The sequence below is a fragment of the Carassius auratus genome, linkage group LG36F (genome assembly GCF_003368295.1).
Source record: "Carassius auratus strain Wakin linkage group LG36F, ASM336829v1, whole genome shotgun sequence".
Classification (NCBI taxonomy): Eukaryota; Metazoa; Chordata; class Actinopteri; order Cypriniformes; family Cyprinidae; genus Carassius; species Carassius auratus.
In genome coordinates, this window is record NC_039295.1 from 864,976 (window position 1) to 883,737 (window position 18,762).

Here is an 18,762-nt window from a genome sequence, read left to right on the forward strand (position 1 = left end):
CGCTGCCGGGCATGATGAAGGACGAGCCACAGCAGCAGCAGAAGTCAATGTCTGCAGTAATTACAGCAGACACACATTACAGCTGAAGCGCTTGTGCATATGACACCTAATGCACGACTAAAATGCTGAGCATGCAGTTGTCCACCACTTATGAAATCAGCTTAACCTGTTCAGATATTACATTGCTGTATAAAACCTCAATATAATGTTTTCAACATGCATGTAATCTTCATAACAAGTTTGCTGTAATAGTACATTTGGGCTAAGATTTTAGTACACAATGATCCACAGCACTACTGTCAATGTCACTGACGTCGGAACAGATGAGGTCCCCCCTGTGTTCTTATTCAGCCCATCATCCACATTTAAAAAAAAACTTGTTTGTCGCAGTGAAGCTATTACTCTGGAGGTCACCGCCAAACATCCTTCCCTGCCAACGTTAAAAATCTACATCTGCAAGACAAACTTTACACCGCCTGACTTACTCTGAAGCGGTTTAACTCAACAGCGTCAGGAACCGTCCCCGTCACCGCTCAGCAGCAAAATCTGATCTGAGGGCACCCATGTAGGAGAGCTTTGACATAATCCCATTCAACTGTAACTGGAGAAAAAACAGCTGTGACACTGGTCAGGAGCTCCGCGGACTCGTTTGAGTCACGGGGAGAAACCTAATGTGTCCCCACCTGCCAGCATGCCAACCTTCTGCATTTGAAGGACAGAGACACACACATGTATTTGAGCACAGCTGCTCCACGTTCCTGCACGCCGCATTGAGGATCGCCGCTACAAACATGCATTAACCGCGAAACGATGCGGCACTAATAGCATAGGTGAGTTTTACTTACTGAACCAGACGATCATGTCAAATCCACAACGCTGTGAGTCACAAAGAAGAGAAATCACCCTTCAGCATCTGTACTGAGAGACACACACACACAGCCTCAACCGTACTACACAATACAATGACAGAGAGAGAGAGAGAGAGAGAGAGAGAGAGAGAGAGAGAGGAGGAGGAGGAGGGAGGGAGTGAACCCTGCAGAACACAGAGAGAGAGACATGAAGAGATGGGATCAAGATAGATAGATAGATAGATAGATAGATAGATAGATAGATAGATAGACAGATAGACAGACAGACAGACAGACAGACAGACAGACAGACAGATAGATAGATAGATAGATAGATAGATAGATAGATAGACAGATAGACAGACAGACAGACAGACAGACAGACAGACAGACAGATAGATAGATAGATAGATAGATAGATAGATAGATAGACAGACAGATAGATAGATAGATAGATAGATAGATAGATAGATAGATAGATAGATAGACAGACAGATAGATAGATAGATAGATAGATAGATAGATAGATAGATAGATAGACAGATAGACAGACAGACAGACAGACAGACAGACAGACAGACAGACAGATAGATAGATAGATAGATAGATAGATAGATAGATAGATAGATAGATAGATAGATAGATAGATAGATAGATTCCACATAGAACTAATTTTTATGGACCTTGATTTGTGCAAATGGGTTATAACACCCTCTGAAGGGAACTTCGACGTGAAAACAATCATGGCCGCCATACTGAAGGGTCGTTCCAAACCGAAATTCTCTAAACTGGCCACTTTAAAGGGCCCTTCGGAATGAAGGACTCAAAATGTTCAACTGATGGACACTTGGGCCCCCCATGATTCTTTGTGCTGATTCTTTTCATGATGACGGTGCCTCCATATGGGTGCGGGTTGGTGACGCAGAAGGGCACTTCAAGGAACAGTTGTTTGGTTCCCTACACCCTTCAACCCTTCAAAGCTCTCACTCTGGAGGGTAAACCTTTGAAGGGATTAGGGCATAGGAATGAGCCGTTCTGAATGGAACGCAGGGTGGAATAGAAAACGGACTTCCATGTCTTGGTATGCTGAAGCATTATGCTTTGAAGGGGGTCGACCCACCCCCGAAAAACAGCCCCATACCATTATACCTTCTCCTCCTCCAAACTTCACCCAACAGTTGCCAGGATGCAGTCAGGCAGGAAACATTCTCAAGGTATCCAGAAAACAGAGAAGCATGATTCATGACTCCACAGAACAGGTTTCCACCGCTCTAGTGTCCATTCTCAGCATGCTCTACACAACTCCATCTCACTCTTGCCATTGTACTTGGTGATTTTTAGGCTTGCATGTAGCTGCTTGGCCATAAAAAAACATTCCATGAAGTTCCCGTCACAGTTTTTGAGAGGATTATTAATGCCAGTGGAAGTTTGCAAATGTTCAGCTATAGAATCAGCAGAGCATTAGCAACTTTTTCACACCAGGCACCTCAGTACTCGGGGATCTGCTCTGTGACTGGTCTTCCACCTCATTGTTGAGTTGCTGCTGTTCCTAAACACTTCTACTTTCTATTAAGACCACTTACAGTTGACTTTGGAGTATCTGGCCGAGATTTCATTTCATGAACTGACTTGTTGCAAAGGTGCCATCTTGGCAGTGCCATGACCCTTTTTCACAAATGTCTGTAAATGAAGACTGTTTGGCAAGATGCTTGATTATATACACCTGTGAAACCAGTGTGGACCTCCTCACTAAATACCCCTACAGCAACCAGGACTTTTTCTAGAGACATAAAGGATAAAAACCTCCTACTCAAAGCTGCCAGATCCCAAAAAATAAAAAGTTAAAAATAAAAAAATCCAAGTTCAAGGTATTTTGAATCTGATCAAATGTTTCCATAGTCTAATAAAGGAACATTTATTCATTGTTACTTAAGTTAATTTATTATAGATTTTTACCCATGGCCTGTTACTCAGTTCTTAAATACAGTAGCCTGAATAGGCCTGAACAGGTTTTTCAAATCTTGTCAGTAAGTGCACAGCATGTCTAGTGTGAAGTTGCCTGTCTTGCTGTTTGTAACAATGTTTGTGGTTCGGGGAAGAAGGAGGCAGGAACGGGTGGACATTTAAATAATACATTTAATAATAAAATAAACACAAAACTGAAAATAGTGCAACTGCCACGCACAGACAGTACATAAACAATATAGTCCAGGCCTGGCCCTGTCTTTTCCAACACTGTCGTCACTCCTCCTTTTGTCCTTCCAGAGCTCCTTCGAGGGGGTCATACGGTGAGTGGCACAGGTGTCGCTCATCATCATTAACGCCACCGGCCTCGCCCCATTCCCACGGCTCTTGGCCCCGCCCACTCGTCACACTGTTGCTTGGTTTAAAGTGTTCAGTGTTTCTCTCACACATTGGACAGGTGGAGCGAGAGAGTCATACTCTAACATACCATGCAGAATTGAAGCACTAAATGTAAATAATATTTTCTGTTGTATATTTCTGTCAAAATCTACGCAGTAATATATTTTAGCAGTTCATTTAGAATTATTCATTAATTGGTATTATCACTAGAAGGAAATGGTTCCTTCAGTAGTAGGTGGAACTTCTAAACAAACACCAGTCTCATTGGCTGGCACTCACCAACTATCACCCTGTTTTGATTTCAGCAAATCAGTTCAAGCCAACACAGAAAATGTTATTAATATTCATTAACCCAGCATCTCAACAATCCTTCAACCATTTGATATTGTTATTATTAGTAGACTTAGTATTATTTTTTCCAAATGTTATTTTTTGATTTTACTAGTACTATTTTTTTTTTTTTTTTTTTTACAGACGGACGGATGGAAAAATCAATTTGCAGTAATAAAAAAAAAACATAAGAACAAAACACTATAGATTAACTACATGTTAATTAAAGAGGAATACAGGAATAGATCTTGCTGCTCTGAGCCTCTCTTTTCTCTCTCCTTCTCTCTCTCTCTGTGTCTCTCTCTCTCCCTCTCTCTCTCTCCCTTTCCCTCTCTCTCTCCCTCTCTCTCTCTCTCTCTCTCTCTCTCTCTCCCTTTCTCTCTCTCTCTCTCTCTCTCTCTCTCTCTCTCTCTCTGGAGACAGAAAGATGACAGCATCAAGAATCCACACTCCATTCAAACCGTCTATCTTCACCTCCTGAGTTAACCCTTCCTAAACAGATAAACCTACCTAGAGCACACTTCTGATCTGTTGCATATATATCACTCTAAGGGATATTCCAGAGACTTCTATTGGTTTAATATACAGCTAGTTATAAATACTACTGTATAACCTAAATCTAACCTAACCTGTTTTAAATCTACAAAAGGAGGTTTTGCCAGATATTTAGGTCACTTCTAGTTACAAATTTGTCCCTAAAATAAATGTAAACTGGTACACAAACACAGCTTCATTCATACTCATTGATGTTTTGGAGCACACATGCATGTATCCACACGGGACACAAGCGCTGCATGAGCCAATCCTACACAGTCAATAACGTGTCTGAGGTAATGGTACACAGTTCTGTTTACCCCTGATTCGCTCATTCGCCAGGTCAATCCACATGGACCTCCCATTCCTCCAGCACATCATGTGCCATTGAGCTTCTGAGAGAGATTGTGGGCCCATTGCATGGTGGTCCTAGCATCTCCTATGGGGCTCCGGAAGAGTTACTGGGTCATGTAGTGTTGGGTCAGATTGCACCTTGTTGAGACCAATTAAGATTGAGTTGAATAACACATAACATGGAAGTTTCTGTACTCTGTAAAAATTTGTGTCCAAAATGTCAAATCTGACCCCAAGTACCCGAACACTAGATGGTGCCAGCCGCTAAACCTGCCAATTGGACAGCAGAGTGGCCCTGAGATAGGCAACCCAGAGATGGAGAAAAGCTCATGTTTATCAAGAGGTGTTGATAGTACCACTTCTTCCTCCAGAGGAGGGTCAAGTGGAGAATCATTAGTTTTCATTTGTTTCCATTTGTGCCAAAATTTTCAATGAAAGAGCAATTTGGGTGTAGTCTGGCAGTGAGCAATGCTGTGCCTCCTCGCTTCCTTCCCCATCCCCTCTTTTTGCCACAGACCAAGAGCATGCATTTCGAGGACACTTTGCCTTCTTGTGGGATCCATGGAACAGGTAAGAGTCACTCTTTAATCACTGCTTTTACTTCGGGATGCATCTTCTCCTGAGTTGCGCATCAGTGGTCCTCCTCACTGCCACTCCACGGCCAGGCTGGTTGTCTCTTTAGCACACAGAGCTTGGGAGCCTGGCTAGTGCTTCCCAGGCCATTCTGCCGGCTAATTCTGACAATCAGACTTAGTTTCAGGTATCCCCCCACGTTCAGCTGCCTTCTTTTAACCTCAAATGCAGACAAAGATAAACCTGTTGGCAAAGTACGAACTAGAACATGTCCCACCAGCCAAGAAGAAGATGAGCCTATGACCCTTACTTCCACAAGATGGCTTACAAACCCCAAGCCTGGTTCGCTGTAATTGACCAGAAGGAAACGCACTTACACATTGTGGTTATGGCTTAACACAGACCATTTCTTCAGTTTAGTTTCAAGAGTAGGGAATCTTTGGGTTGTCCCTGTCTCCATGCATCTTCACAAAAGTTGCAAAGGGAGCCCTTGCCCCACTAAAGGGTTGGCATCCGTACTCTCATCTCAACGGATGACTCATTCTAGCTTACTCACAAGATCTGTTGTGTAAGCACAGGGACCTGGTGCTCAGGCACCTCAGCCAGTATGGGGCTTTGGGTCAACTGAGATATTCTCCCCAGGGCATATGATTTATGCATATTAGACCTCTTCAGCAATGGCTGAATAGCAGACCTATAATGGGCATGACACCATGGCATACATCACATCGATATGTCACCAGACTTTCACCCCGTAGTCAGACCTGGACTCCTGAACAGGACCTTGACAGCAATTGCATATCAATTGCATGGAGTTGCAAGCAGTGTTTTGGTAGCATACTGGTATGGTTTGAAGGACTATGGGATTTACATGGTGGAGCTGGGTTATGATCTTTCAAGTTCATTTATGACATCTGCATTGTCAATCTAAATGACCATGATTTCACCTTGGCTCCTTTGTATTAACCTGAATGAGGAGAGGAGAGGAAATAAAAGAAGAGGAAAGGAAAGGAAAGGAAAGGACATGTGACAAAGTATGGTGTCTCATACTCATAATTTGTCTTAGAAACCCATCCAAATGCACACACACAGCAGTGAGTAATGAACACACACACACACACAATCAATTGAGACCCCTAATGTCATTCAACATAACATCTCCGTTCCCTTGATCAGAAAATGATGGACTGAAGGCTGAAGAAGATTTATGGAGGATCGTGTGACACTAAAGACTGATCAATTCATTAGCAATTAATGTCAAAACAATTACTGTAGTGCATCATTCAGAGAGCCTTTATCAGGTCACGGTCCAGAATGCAATGCTCTACAGGCAATATACGTGTCTAAGCATCAAGACAAGCTGACCATGTCCTCATGACCCCTCACCACATATGGGATCAGCGTGAGTGTGTGTTTGAGTTCTGCTGCAGGACAGATGGAGTATGTGCCTGTGAAATCGGGACAGCCCCCGCATATCAATGCTGCACACAGGGCTGCAGTGCAGCAAACCCCACAGCACAGAGACCACAGGACAGACTCAAACTCACGTCTCTAGTGTCAGCACCACAGCTCATCCATCTGCATTTGAGTTTACCACTAAGCTAATGTTCCCAACATTGAGAAGTCAACATTTACTCACCTACACGTCTGTGGATGGATGGAAGGATCATGTAATACAAATCACACCATCTTTTACTTGATGAAAAACGTTCAGAATGACATGCTCTCGCACACATATACTTCATGTCAGTCCAGTGATGTCATCAAGCCCAAGGTCCATTCAGCCACCCCATCATCTTCATCCTACAATCCCACACATCTCCTCTCACAGTGAATCATCACCTGTTTCACCTGCTCACCCGTCCACCGCCTCACCAGCGAGCACACATCACTCAGCTAATTATGTTCCATTAAATGCAGGTTATTAATGGACTGGCATTAACATTAAATCATTTAGCTCTCTGACAGCACAATAGGAAAATAATTATAAGGCCACTAATCCAAATTATCTTTGTTCCATGGCCTCTGGCTCCAGCACTGACACATATTCCTCATGTCACAGGCTATTATTGGAGAGCGCGGTGTATTTTACTTATCGTGAGCCTGATTTCAGCTGCTCCTTGATGCTCCGCACGCATTTCAGCTGAATCATACAGCGCTAGGCTAAATTAGGAAGCTCAGCTTCACATCTTCCTGTTCAACACACCCACATGTGAAGGCTTCAGAGATGTGTGCTGTGTGCAGAACACAAGAAACACTCAATCCAAGGTCACTCACAAGCCAGATGTGCTCAAGTGAGATCCCGACTGATGCTCAAAAAATACTCAGTGCTTATTTTCAGGAAATGCTCAAGGAGTTTATATACAGTATGCGGCAAACAGTTTACAGCCCAAGCATTGACTTTTTGAGACTGCACCAGCAGTGGGACATGATGTCACTTTATACCTCTATTGGTTTAGCTGTCACCATGGAACCCACTATTAAATTATATTATAACAAAAAATAACAATAATAATATAATAATAATAATTACAGGCTTTTCAGCTAAATTTAAAAACCAAAACAATGCATGAAAAAGCACAAATGCAAAAGGTATTTTATTGCTCCCTTGTTGCCCACAGACATAGACTGGACCTTATAGTTGATGAGACTGAGATAAAGACCAGATGACAACTAGTCCACAGACCCCTACACAGTTAGCAGATATGGGTTTTACAGCGGCTGATGCCAATCTTAAAGCTGCGGTAGGGCACTTTTGACGCTCTAGCGGTTAATAAACAGAACTGCTAGTGTCTTGCGGAAGAACATCGTAGCCGGAACTACTTCTCTCTGTTTATGTCTATGAAGAATCACAAAGGTACTGGGTTACTCCGCCGCGGTACCCCCGAAGCAATCTAAAATAGTCCGAATATAAACACTTATTATAGGTGCACCCTAGTGATTCAGGACAAGCTAAAAACACGGTTTGGAAAATGGATTCATGCTGTACTCGCTTATTATGTTCATTTTTCTACATTTTGAACACAAACAAAGTTACGGACCGCAGCTCTGATTGGTTGTTTCTTAACGGGAGCGATGTATTTCTGCAAATGGCAATAGGACACTGGGAGGAGCCAGAGGAGCTTGATTTTTTCACAGATTATCTGTCTCATATTCTACTGTCAGGACATAATGACAGGTTTAACAAATATGTAAAAAATAAATATTTACAAAAGTTGCCTACTGCAGCTTTAAGAGAGCTGTGTGGTTGATAACTGATATGATGTGATAAAAAGCTCAAATAAAATCCTACATAGACAGCTGTTTTCCAAGGATAGCATCCTAACAAAACACACAATACTCCTAGACCACTCACATTTGACTCCAATAATTGTTAAAGAAAATAATAACGATAATACAAGCACAAAAATGAAAATACTTCAGTTTACGTGTTCAAGAAAAAAAAAAATGTAAATGTTACAAATTTCACAAATGTAGCCCAGCATTTTTAGTAAGGACATATGCCGATGTCATTCGACATTGAGCAGCATTACTTATAACACACAAACACACACAGGGACATTCTAGTGATGGAGGAATCTCATTGATCACTGATCTATCACAAGCTGTTTCCTATTTAAAAAATCCATTTGAGCGCTACAGAAGTAGCTCATACTTGCACTAAAGGCACTTAGACATCAACACTAGCCAGTGCAGAAGAGCCACTACACAGCAGCTATTAACCTTTTACACACAGCTAACTCAACCGCATCTTTAGAGAACATTATGTGATGACATGCAGCACCAGTGTGTTTTAGATAATTGGAGAGGGTCCTAACGATGGTTAGCTTTCCCTGACCCTGTAGCACATGGCCAGATACGCCACATTTAAGCACTAGAATCCACTGAGATGGGCCTTGAATTAGCGCTTTTAAACATCAAATTATTAATAACAAAATGAGGCCTCAGGAATATAAAGTCAACTATGTAGTGATCCAGAAATTCTGCTAGATTTAGCACAACAGCAATAGGAAGTTTGACAATCACAAGACACTGCTTATTTAATATGTATTTCTAACATACCTGCTGCTGACAAAAACATCATCATCTATTTGAGTTTTTCTCCCTTTCTGATTTAAGAAAGTAATTCAAATTGACGCTCCAGCACCGTGAAGACAGTTTTAGCATTTTTACTGATAAACAGCATCGATGAGGGTCAGGTTTGTAAACACAAAAGTATCTCAAGCATTTAGCAGATGAGCTCTGGCCAGACTGATTCAGACTGGAGGAACACCATCCCGCTTTCAAGGACTCCAGAGACATGACCAGAAGATAGATAACTTCATTTCTCTCACAAGGACAGTTTAAGATACAGCTGCCTCGACCCTTTCTGGAGACATCTGCAGACGACAGCGTTCTCAAAGCTCAAGCGAGTAGGCTTTCTAGTGTGTGTTTGTAGGATGTAAACTTAAAGTTGCAGGCCTTTTAAATTCTTGATTAATGAGCTGTTAAAGAAGAATGAACTTGTAAATGTTTATAACTGTTAGTTTTAGTGTTCTTCTTATGAAATGTAGTGCTGCATCTTGGCCAAGTCACTTCAGTAAAAGAGATTTTTAATCTCAGAAAGTTTTACCTGGTTACATAAAGGACAAATAAAATAAATAAATTGAAGCCCTATTTAATTGGGTCATCAAAGAATATAATAAATCCTTGAATTCTATATGTCATTTCAGTAATGATTTATAAGAGTGCTCCTATGAAGAGTAAATGTTATTAATGTAATTATGCAATCCATCAACTGAATATCCCTGTTGTGTGTGCATAAATTGCAGTATTTTAATGACGTCATTGTGCAATGGCTAGAAAGTGCAAACTCATAGCTTCAGAGGATTATTCATATAATAGGAGCTGAAGAGATCCTGTATTTGTGTTAGTCACAGACTCCAGCCATCAATGACATAATGGAAGTATTTTTACATCTGACCTCTGAAAACATGCCTCTAATCACCCTGCGAGCAGGTACAAGAGCTACTCTCAGTGCGTCTGCTCCTTTGGGGCTTCCAGGAAAGGCATAAGGCCGATTTACTGAACACTTTTGCTTAACAGCTTGTCTAAAGTAATAGTCATCATGTGACAGTATTATAAGCTCTTGATGCTTCCTCTGTTAAACGATGCTTTTGGGACTGCGTTCTCTTGAATTCCAGGCAGTTGTTACAGACGGACAGGTTACACGTGCCACTGCAGTTACAGAACGAATCAGCTTTGACTGCAGCGGCACCATTGGAGTGCTCTCACATACTGTAGAGCCCTGGGTTCAGGCGATACGTCACTGCCGCTGTCATGAATGTGTGGTTATTGTCTTCATCTAATGAAGTGCAGCGCAGATGTCATTGCATTGTTTTGTCGAGTAATACTTTCATAATTCCAGCATTTTTAAAGAGCTTACAGGAGCGAGTGTACCTTTACTCTGAGCGACGTCGCATCAGGAAACCAGAAAACCAGAGGACTGTCTGTAAGTTCATCAAAGTGTGAAACATTAAAGCGAGGGATATATAAATACAGCGCGCCTGCACCATCCTCCCCCGGCACGCTGAGCTAGCCAATGAATTTCTATTCATAATGTCATTTTTGCCTTCATGAAAACGGTAAATCCGAGCTAATCTCTGGTGCCCCTGGGCTCTGGATTAGTGCGCTGCATTAGAGCTTGTGGACATGCTGTACTTCAGTTTCACTGGGCTTTCAAATGATTGAGCAACAAAAACCCAATAACACAACTAGTATTAAAGAGTCTCCTATTCATTCCAAATCTTAATTCGATTGATGATCAACGAGAATTTGAGAAATCTTAGAATAGATAAATGTGGTGGTGTTGGCCAGCAGTAATACAGCGTGTTGGGTAAGCATGGCGCGCTTCCAGAGAGATTATGAGTGTGATTTCACCTTTAGCACAGTAAAGACCCCAAGAGGAAAACGCACACAAACACACACCACAGCAACTTCCAGAGGAAACTGATTCAGCTGCATTCATGTTATTTAGGTCAAGAACCTCCTTTAATATCAGAACATACACATATCACTGATTAAGACCGATGTTCACTGAGGAAATCCACATTTCTTTAATGGAAACCTAAAGACTGTGTGTTAAAATTGTACCAAAATATTTCTTTCTTTTTCTTTTTTTGGTATGTGAATGTGAATGGTGAACACAGCAGACTCTCGTTGGAAACAGAGGACTTGTTAAAAACTGATCTTGACAGTGCTTTCTCAGAATCTCGAGTTTAGTTTGGAAACAGTTCAAACACAGACACCTCTATTCTGGGAGAGGACACAGTCACTCAGTTTCACTCTCAAACTTTAGTAAAGTGCAGAGCTTGAAGAATCATCATGTTGAAAACCGCTACAACTGCTTGCAGTAGAGTCTAATCAAGCAAAATGATTTCTGCAGCAACAGGGCTGGTTTTACAATCGTATCAAATTAAGGAATAGAATGTACCCAGAATACATCTACAAAAAACTATAGCCCTAACACACATTTTGCATGTCTCCTTTGACTGCAATCCCACTTCAGGTCTTGTGCTCTCTGCTAGAGATGATGGTCTGAATCTGGCATGTTCGATTAAGAAAGCATAGAAAGCAGAGTAGCTCTCCAGGAGCAGGACTGGAGACCCCTGCCTTAGTCAGGGTAGCACAGTATTTACTTTCTGACTAGAAATGAAAACAAGGCTGTGAGGGACAGAAGTACTGTGCATTCAATTTGTGTGAAAATTACTCAATCTAGAACTACTAAGAATGTTTATGATTCACTAGTCTAGCTGTACAGATTGAGGAGTCTTGGATACACACACATAAGCTTTTGTTGTTGTTTTTTGATCACATTCTGCTGAATATCAAGTCAGTTCCTTGCTGTTTACAGGCAGCTGTTGTTCAGCTCTTATATGTATATTTGCATGCATACTGTGTGAGCACTCACATCCTAACGCATCTAATGCAGTGGCTCTGATCTCCTGTACTGGAAACAATTGCTCTGCACATGTATTATGTCTTCCTCATTTAACACACCTGATTCATATCATCTGCTCATCATGAGAGGCTCCATGAACTGAACCAAATGTGTGTCAGATAAGAGACACATGGAGTCCCAGGACTGCCATCGAGAACCACTAATATAATGCACTCCTTGGTCAGGGCAAATGCAGTACTGTTGTTCAAGGGTCATATGATGCGATTTAAACTGTTCCTTTCTCTTAGGAGTGTTACAAGCTCTTAGTACATGAAGAAGATCTGTAAAGTTACAAAGACTAAAGTCTCAGATCCAAAGAGATATCCTTTATCAAAGTTAAGACTCGCACGCCTCCCTAAAACACATCGCTCAAACACACCCCACATCTCTACATCACTGTGTGGAAACTTGTGTAAAGCTGCCCAAATGTTGAAGCACTTTATTTGTTCTTCCGAAAAAAAAAGATATTTTTAGGAATCTTCAAGATTACTTACAACAGAACAGCAACACATTTGATGGATGACCGTTTCCTGAATCTAGAAGAAGTCATTCTGACTTTGTTACCACAATTTGATGCTTCTGAATCAGCTACTATAAGTATGTTTTTATTAGTTTAAGTATTTGCTATTGAATTTTCGGAATGAAAATCTATTTATTTATTCACAGCGAATTTGCGTTTTTCGGCCAATCACAATGCACTGGGGTCAGTTGGCCAATCAGAGCAGACTGTGCTTGTCAGAAGGAGGGGCTTTGTAGAAAACTATGTGTTTGAGAGAGACAGGGCATATTTTTTACATCTCATTATCTCATTTTTTTTACATTAAAGCATGTCAACATATTCTGTCACACCAAACACACAAAATAATGATCTTGAATAAGGTATCATATGATCCCTGTAATATTAGCACTTGACAAAAACAACAGAAAACCTATCTCTGCTTCTCATTCATTAATACTGACTGATTACTTACAATTACGTGAAAAACAATGACCAGTACTTGAAGACAATGTACCATTGTTTTAATTCATCTGAATTGTTAAACTGCTCATAGATTTTTAAATCTACGTTGAGAAGCATGACATTTCACAGCTATTGTTATGGACGAGTGAAATCAGGATGTTATGACAGCTATCAGCATCATGCTCTGGAGCAAGATTACACCACGGGGACTGTCCCAGTAACTCAAGACGTTGTTGTGCTATGGTGATGTGTTGTTTACGGTACAGTGTACGGAAACTATAAGTCGTGGAAACTATTTCCCTCGGCCCTGGGCTTGTGGCAAATAAACAGTCTGTTCTGTACTGCATTATTAAGAAACACGTGTGAAAAATATCAGGAGGCTTTTGCTGCAGGTGCACTGCTTATGCCAAACAGCACAGTGATCTCTGTATAATGACCTGACCTCTCTCTCTCTCTCTCTGTGTCTCTCTCTCTCTCTCTCGCTCGCTCTCTCTGCAGCACTTCCTGTGACCTTGCAGCTGAAGATGGTGATACTGTAGGGCAGGAGGAAATGAGTGCTCCCACTATTGCCCACTTTATCTTCTGTCTCAAGGGAAGCTGTCAGCCAAATGATAAAGAAATCTTGACTGGTGAATGACAGACAGCTCATCTCAACAGATCACAGAGACAGCGTGCAGTCACACACACATCTGCTAACTTCACACACTAGTCAAACCATCATCCTTTTTAACAATGAGATGGCGACGGGGTCACTAACTTCTATCTTTGAGTGACATGCGGGTCCTCGTTAAAGAACGACGAGGTGTGGAGCTTCTTCTGTCTGATCTGAGCAGACTGTGGACCATCTTACTGAGGAACTAGATTGAGATGTGCATCTGAGACTGCAACAACTAAGTGACTGGCATTAAATTACTGATATAAGCCAAAAAGAGACTGGTTTTCCTTTGCTTAAGTAAGGAAACTTTGCTTCCTTTGCTCCTGTAAACTCATGAGAGTAGCTTGTCTCAGAAGAGCAATCATGCTACGTCATCCGCCAGAACGACTTCTGCATGTAACAGGTAGAGAAGTGAGAGAGAAGTGTTCATTACATTTGAAATATGGATATTTTTCTTAAAAAATTACAGGCTAATTTTCCATTATGGGTGTACTAACCCTTTAACAATTCATCCATCTGATGTTTCATTGTTTGAAAATGTTTTGATCTTGTACATTTATTTGTATTAGCTGGATCTTCCAGATGCAGATTTTCTTCAATCATTTAGTGCTCTTAAACTCTGCCCTTTTCTAACCAGCAATGACAACCGCTATGGCCACATCACAACATCCAGTTAACCACCGATGATGGATTGAACCAAGAACATGTTTTTATTGTTTGGTTTTTTTTTATGATCAACTTCAATCAGATCTGACACTACTTCATTTTGACTTTTACTTTATATTATGTGACTCTTATTTAGCATTTTTCTGCTTACATTTTGTTTTGCATACATTGCATATAAAGTTTGAGGAAGAATGCTGGGTAAGATGTGAAATATCTTTTGAAAAAAAGAGATGAACTGATAATAAAGTAGTTGTTAGCTGAGGTCTTCACATCATCACAACTACGTCAAGAGTACACTGGAAGCATGTCATTTCATTTACATGAGTGATGTCCGTCTCTGATATGGTCCCTTTACTGGATGCTGAATTGTGCAAGATCAGGAGATTCTAGAGAGACTCCATACTTATTAAAGAGTGACACAGACAAGTCACGGATACCTTCCCCCTGCTGTGTCTCATCATGATCTCACCATGATGCTAACACCACTTCAGAAATAATTCTGATGACTTGTGACTCAGCAAACCAGAAAACATTCACACAAAAAGCAACTGTGAACTTTGATGTGTCCATATGAATCTGGTATGAAGAAGGTCGATTGGTCGTAAGCAGCTTGAGCTTTGCAAAACGTGTGCAAGTGAAATAACTGCAGAAGAAGCAAGTCATTATTAAAAGAGCCTGATGACTGATAGCGAATGGCCTGTGCTGATTGGTGCTAGTGTGAATCCGTTCACTCGAAGCTTACATTAATAATCAAGCAAGCCAGTTCTCACCATTCTGTGCATGAGACTGGAAATTATTCATGCTCTACCACACAGTCTGTTCTGTATAGTTTTGGCTAGTGCTAGAAACAGTCTGTGCTTATTACAGCTTGACCAGGCCAAAAACCAACAGAAAAACTACAGCTTAAGAGATAAAGAACAACGAGTTTTAGCTCCACGGACATCTACCTATTAGTCTTTTAGCACGCCTCATTTCCCAAGATCTCCGCAAACCTGTCAGTGGGGCTAATTTCACCCTGAGGAGAGCCTATTATTTGTAATGATCAAAATGCAGACGGCTGGGTACATCTTGGCAGCCAAAGTACAGGCATTACATTCTGCTGCATTTGTGAGGCCAATTGTGTCACATTCAGTATCTGAGGAATGACCAGAACAGCCTCCCTCCCGCTCGATCTGAACACACAGGAACTTCTTAATCACACGGTAAAACTATAAAATGTTTGCACGCCTACACACACACTGACAAGCGCTTTACGCGGAGGATAGTGGCGAAATGTGGAGGTATCTGCTGCATGGCAGACTTAGGGTAGATTTAGATCTAGATGGTAAACAATATGCTAAAAATAATCCACTTAATACTGCTGCATGCCACGATTGATAGAGACACTGCCATCAGCCCACCCGTACTAGCCTGGACTGTGTCCAGATGCTGGATTTGAGCTGTTCACTGAGGGCCATGTTTAAGGAACACCAAACATACGGTATCTGTCAGCCATGGCATGCACACAACACATCTGAATGAATGTGGAGAGCGCTGATGCTGAGCTGCGGTGAGGTTTGGGTTAATCCTATATACGTATGGTATAAAGCGCATGGTGAAGGTGCACTTAGGGCGTGGCCCGGTGCATGGTGTAAAACTAGGTCTGGAATGCTTTTGTTCAGTTTGCAATGCTCAGGAAAAAATCTTAAATAGTAATACTACAAATGTGTGGAAACATTTGACATCACGCGTTAAGGCGCCTTGATTTCCGCAATGAATGAATGAAGGAACGAGGGATGGTGCGATGCATTGTTTTGTTTACTACACACGTACGAAAGCATGGACGACGCTCGACGTGTTTTCAGTCTCTGTCGTCTCACTATGATGATATGAAAACCTCACGGCAACCCGTCAAAATAAAAGTTTAGTTTAACATGAAGAAACTGTATCAGAAGCATTACTATTTAGCCATCTTAAGACTCAATGTAACGGCAATGCTATTACTACTAATGGATATTAATAAATCTTTATTTTTAAAGGAATAATCACATTAGTTTTCTTTTTAATTTTAACAGTAATAGTAGCAAATAGTAACAAATAGGTAGCCTAATTCTGATACATGCAGTGACTACCCATTATTATTATTATTATTATTATTATATGCAGGCATTTTTATCTTTATGTAGTAGGGCTGCGATATTAATCAAATTTCTAATAGCAATTACAATTATGGATGCCACAATTACGTAATCGTCCATTTATGTTATTCTGCGAGCTTAAGAAGCATTTTTCTTTTATCTACATGTTATCTTAAGGGTTTTTCCCATTATTTAAATTTTAGTTTTAGTATAACACTATAATACCAATCATATTTTTACTTTTTTTATCATTTGAAGAAACGAATCCGATGTATAGTTGACATTTGAGGCTTAATACTATGGAAAAGCAAAGTTTTTCAGTTAGGGTTTTCAGCTTGTTCAATTTCATATAAAAATAAGGCATGCAGTTGCAACAAACAATGGTATAAACATCATTCAATGTAAATTGTGATAATCGTAATTAATAGTCACAATTACAATTTCAAGGGAATAATCAGCAATTATGATTATTGTCATAATCGTCTGGCCCTATTAATGTAGTCTACACAATAATAATCTTTTACATTGTATTCCTGTGATTTTTAAGTTGACGCGCTGTGGACCTGTCTATACTAATGCGCTCGTTAAATAACAAAAAAATACTGCGGCATTGTAGTCTATTTCAGTTTCCTCAAAATAGCAACACGCCAGCAATGCACCTGAACACACCTGGTGTTCAGACCAGCACACACATGAGCGCACAAATGGATGCAAATGCATTTGCTATTTAAACAACGTGGTGCAGGATGGGAAAATTATAACTGCGTAGGGCAGAAACTAGCAAAAAACACTTGCCGCATTGCGCCGGGTGTATGATAGGGTAACCCTCGCTGTGCCACACACTCCAGGAATTCTGGGAGCCAGCAGCTGTTGTCCCTGTTGGGAATGTGTGGTCCACATTGAGGTCACATGAAAAAAAATTCATTGATTCGCTGTCAACTCTTTTGTTTTCCATTGATTAAGAAACATTTAAGCACTACATTCATCTGGTGAAATGACACATTGCTAATGACAGCGAAAAGGCTCACATGCTAGATTAAATGTTTCCTACAATTCATTAACTCTGTGAAAAGATTTTGAAGGTCAAACTGTACTGTATGTTGATATTGCATTGACAGTTTCTAGTTGGCTTAGTTAAATTATGTGAACTGAATAGCTTTCAACGTTTGGCACATATGATATCCATAATGGATTAAAAAAAACACTGAAGTGACATGTCACAAATAATTAAATTACATTTAAATCAATAAATAGAGATTGCACTAAAGCCCAGTGCATTATTTAGCTTTTCACAAAGAAAACCCAAACTTTAACCCATGGCTATAGAATCATCCATGAATGAATGGTTCTCAAGCATGAAGATATAACCTACAGATCACTGTCAGGTATTGAGATGAATCCAGTGATGTGGGCCTCCACTCTTCCACACTTGTGCATTCAGTGTAATGTTGGTAGCAACTGCTGTAGGTCCTGGCATGTCAGGGTCACAGGGTCAATCCCAAGCAGAGGTGACCCACAATTCATCACAATCCTGACGGAATTAAAGCTGCCCTGTGTCATTTCTGTAAGCTGCAAACACCTCACATTTAACGGTGCTGTGTGAATGCCATTTTAAATGGCACAGAAAATTAAACTCGGCCACTTTAAACTGCATCAGTTCAGTTCTACAGAGGGTAGAACAGTAAAGGAACTTTTTAATCCATCTGATCATTCAAATCTGTCATGTGACAGTATGAGATGTTTAAAACAGGTAAATCATTTTAGCAAACTCCTCTGAATCAAACACTGAAGATGAGACTGAAGCACTAGTTTTATATCACTGTCACACCGCTAATAACCAGAAACTTCTATTGACTCACTCCAGTTCTCATCAGCAATACAATACCTCATGCTCAAATAAACACACATTCATAAAAATACCCGTGAAATATTACAACACTATATTTACAGTATCAGTTTTCATATCACTTAAATATGAATGTGAATTGATTGACATAGCTTGCATTGTGACCTGCTAAACTCTAAATCTAAAACCATTTTAAACAGCATTTCAGTATCACGCTGACTCTTACGCTGAAAAATGTATTTGCCACTCCATTGGACCCTATCTAATAAACCAGAGAAAGCAAAAAGATGATTACAAAAAGTGAAAATCTTGATGGGACCTAATATTGTATTTACACTTAACCGTATAAATTACTTCAACTTAAAGTACTTCTCAATTACGGTAAGCTGTAAGTTATTAAAGTAACCATGCATGTAAGCTGAACTCAATCGAGACACTACAGCTCCAATACGTCTGACATCTTGTAGCTAACAAATAAATAAGACTATGCCTTTCTGTAGCTCAAACAGATAGCTTTGGACTGAAACAGTTTATC

At 40.5% G+C, this 18,762-nt stretch overlaps 1 protein-coding gene across 11 annotated transcripts in view; it reads right to left on the bottom strand.

The window, feature by feature from the left end:
• Positions 1–18,762, bottom strand: part of atp2b2 (ATPase plasma membrane Ca2+ transporting 2) — a 132,134-nt gene that overhangs the window by 77,614 nt on the left and 35,758 nt on the right. For 5 of the 11 annotated variants that reach the window (XM_026240753.1, XM_026240761.1, XM_026240763.1 and 2 more), the window contains exon 1: positions 846–971. The exons of 2 other annotated variants lie outside the window; for them this stretch is intronic. The gene's annotated coding sequence lies outside the window, so the exon portion shown is untranslated. Of the gene's footprint in view, positions 1–485; positions 619–845; positions 972–18,762 lie in introns of those variants that run through there. 4 more of the 11 variants (XM_026240760.1, XM_026240757.1, XM_026240758.1 and 1 more) reach the window with 2 other exon arrangements.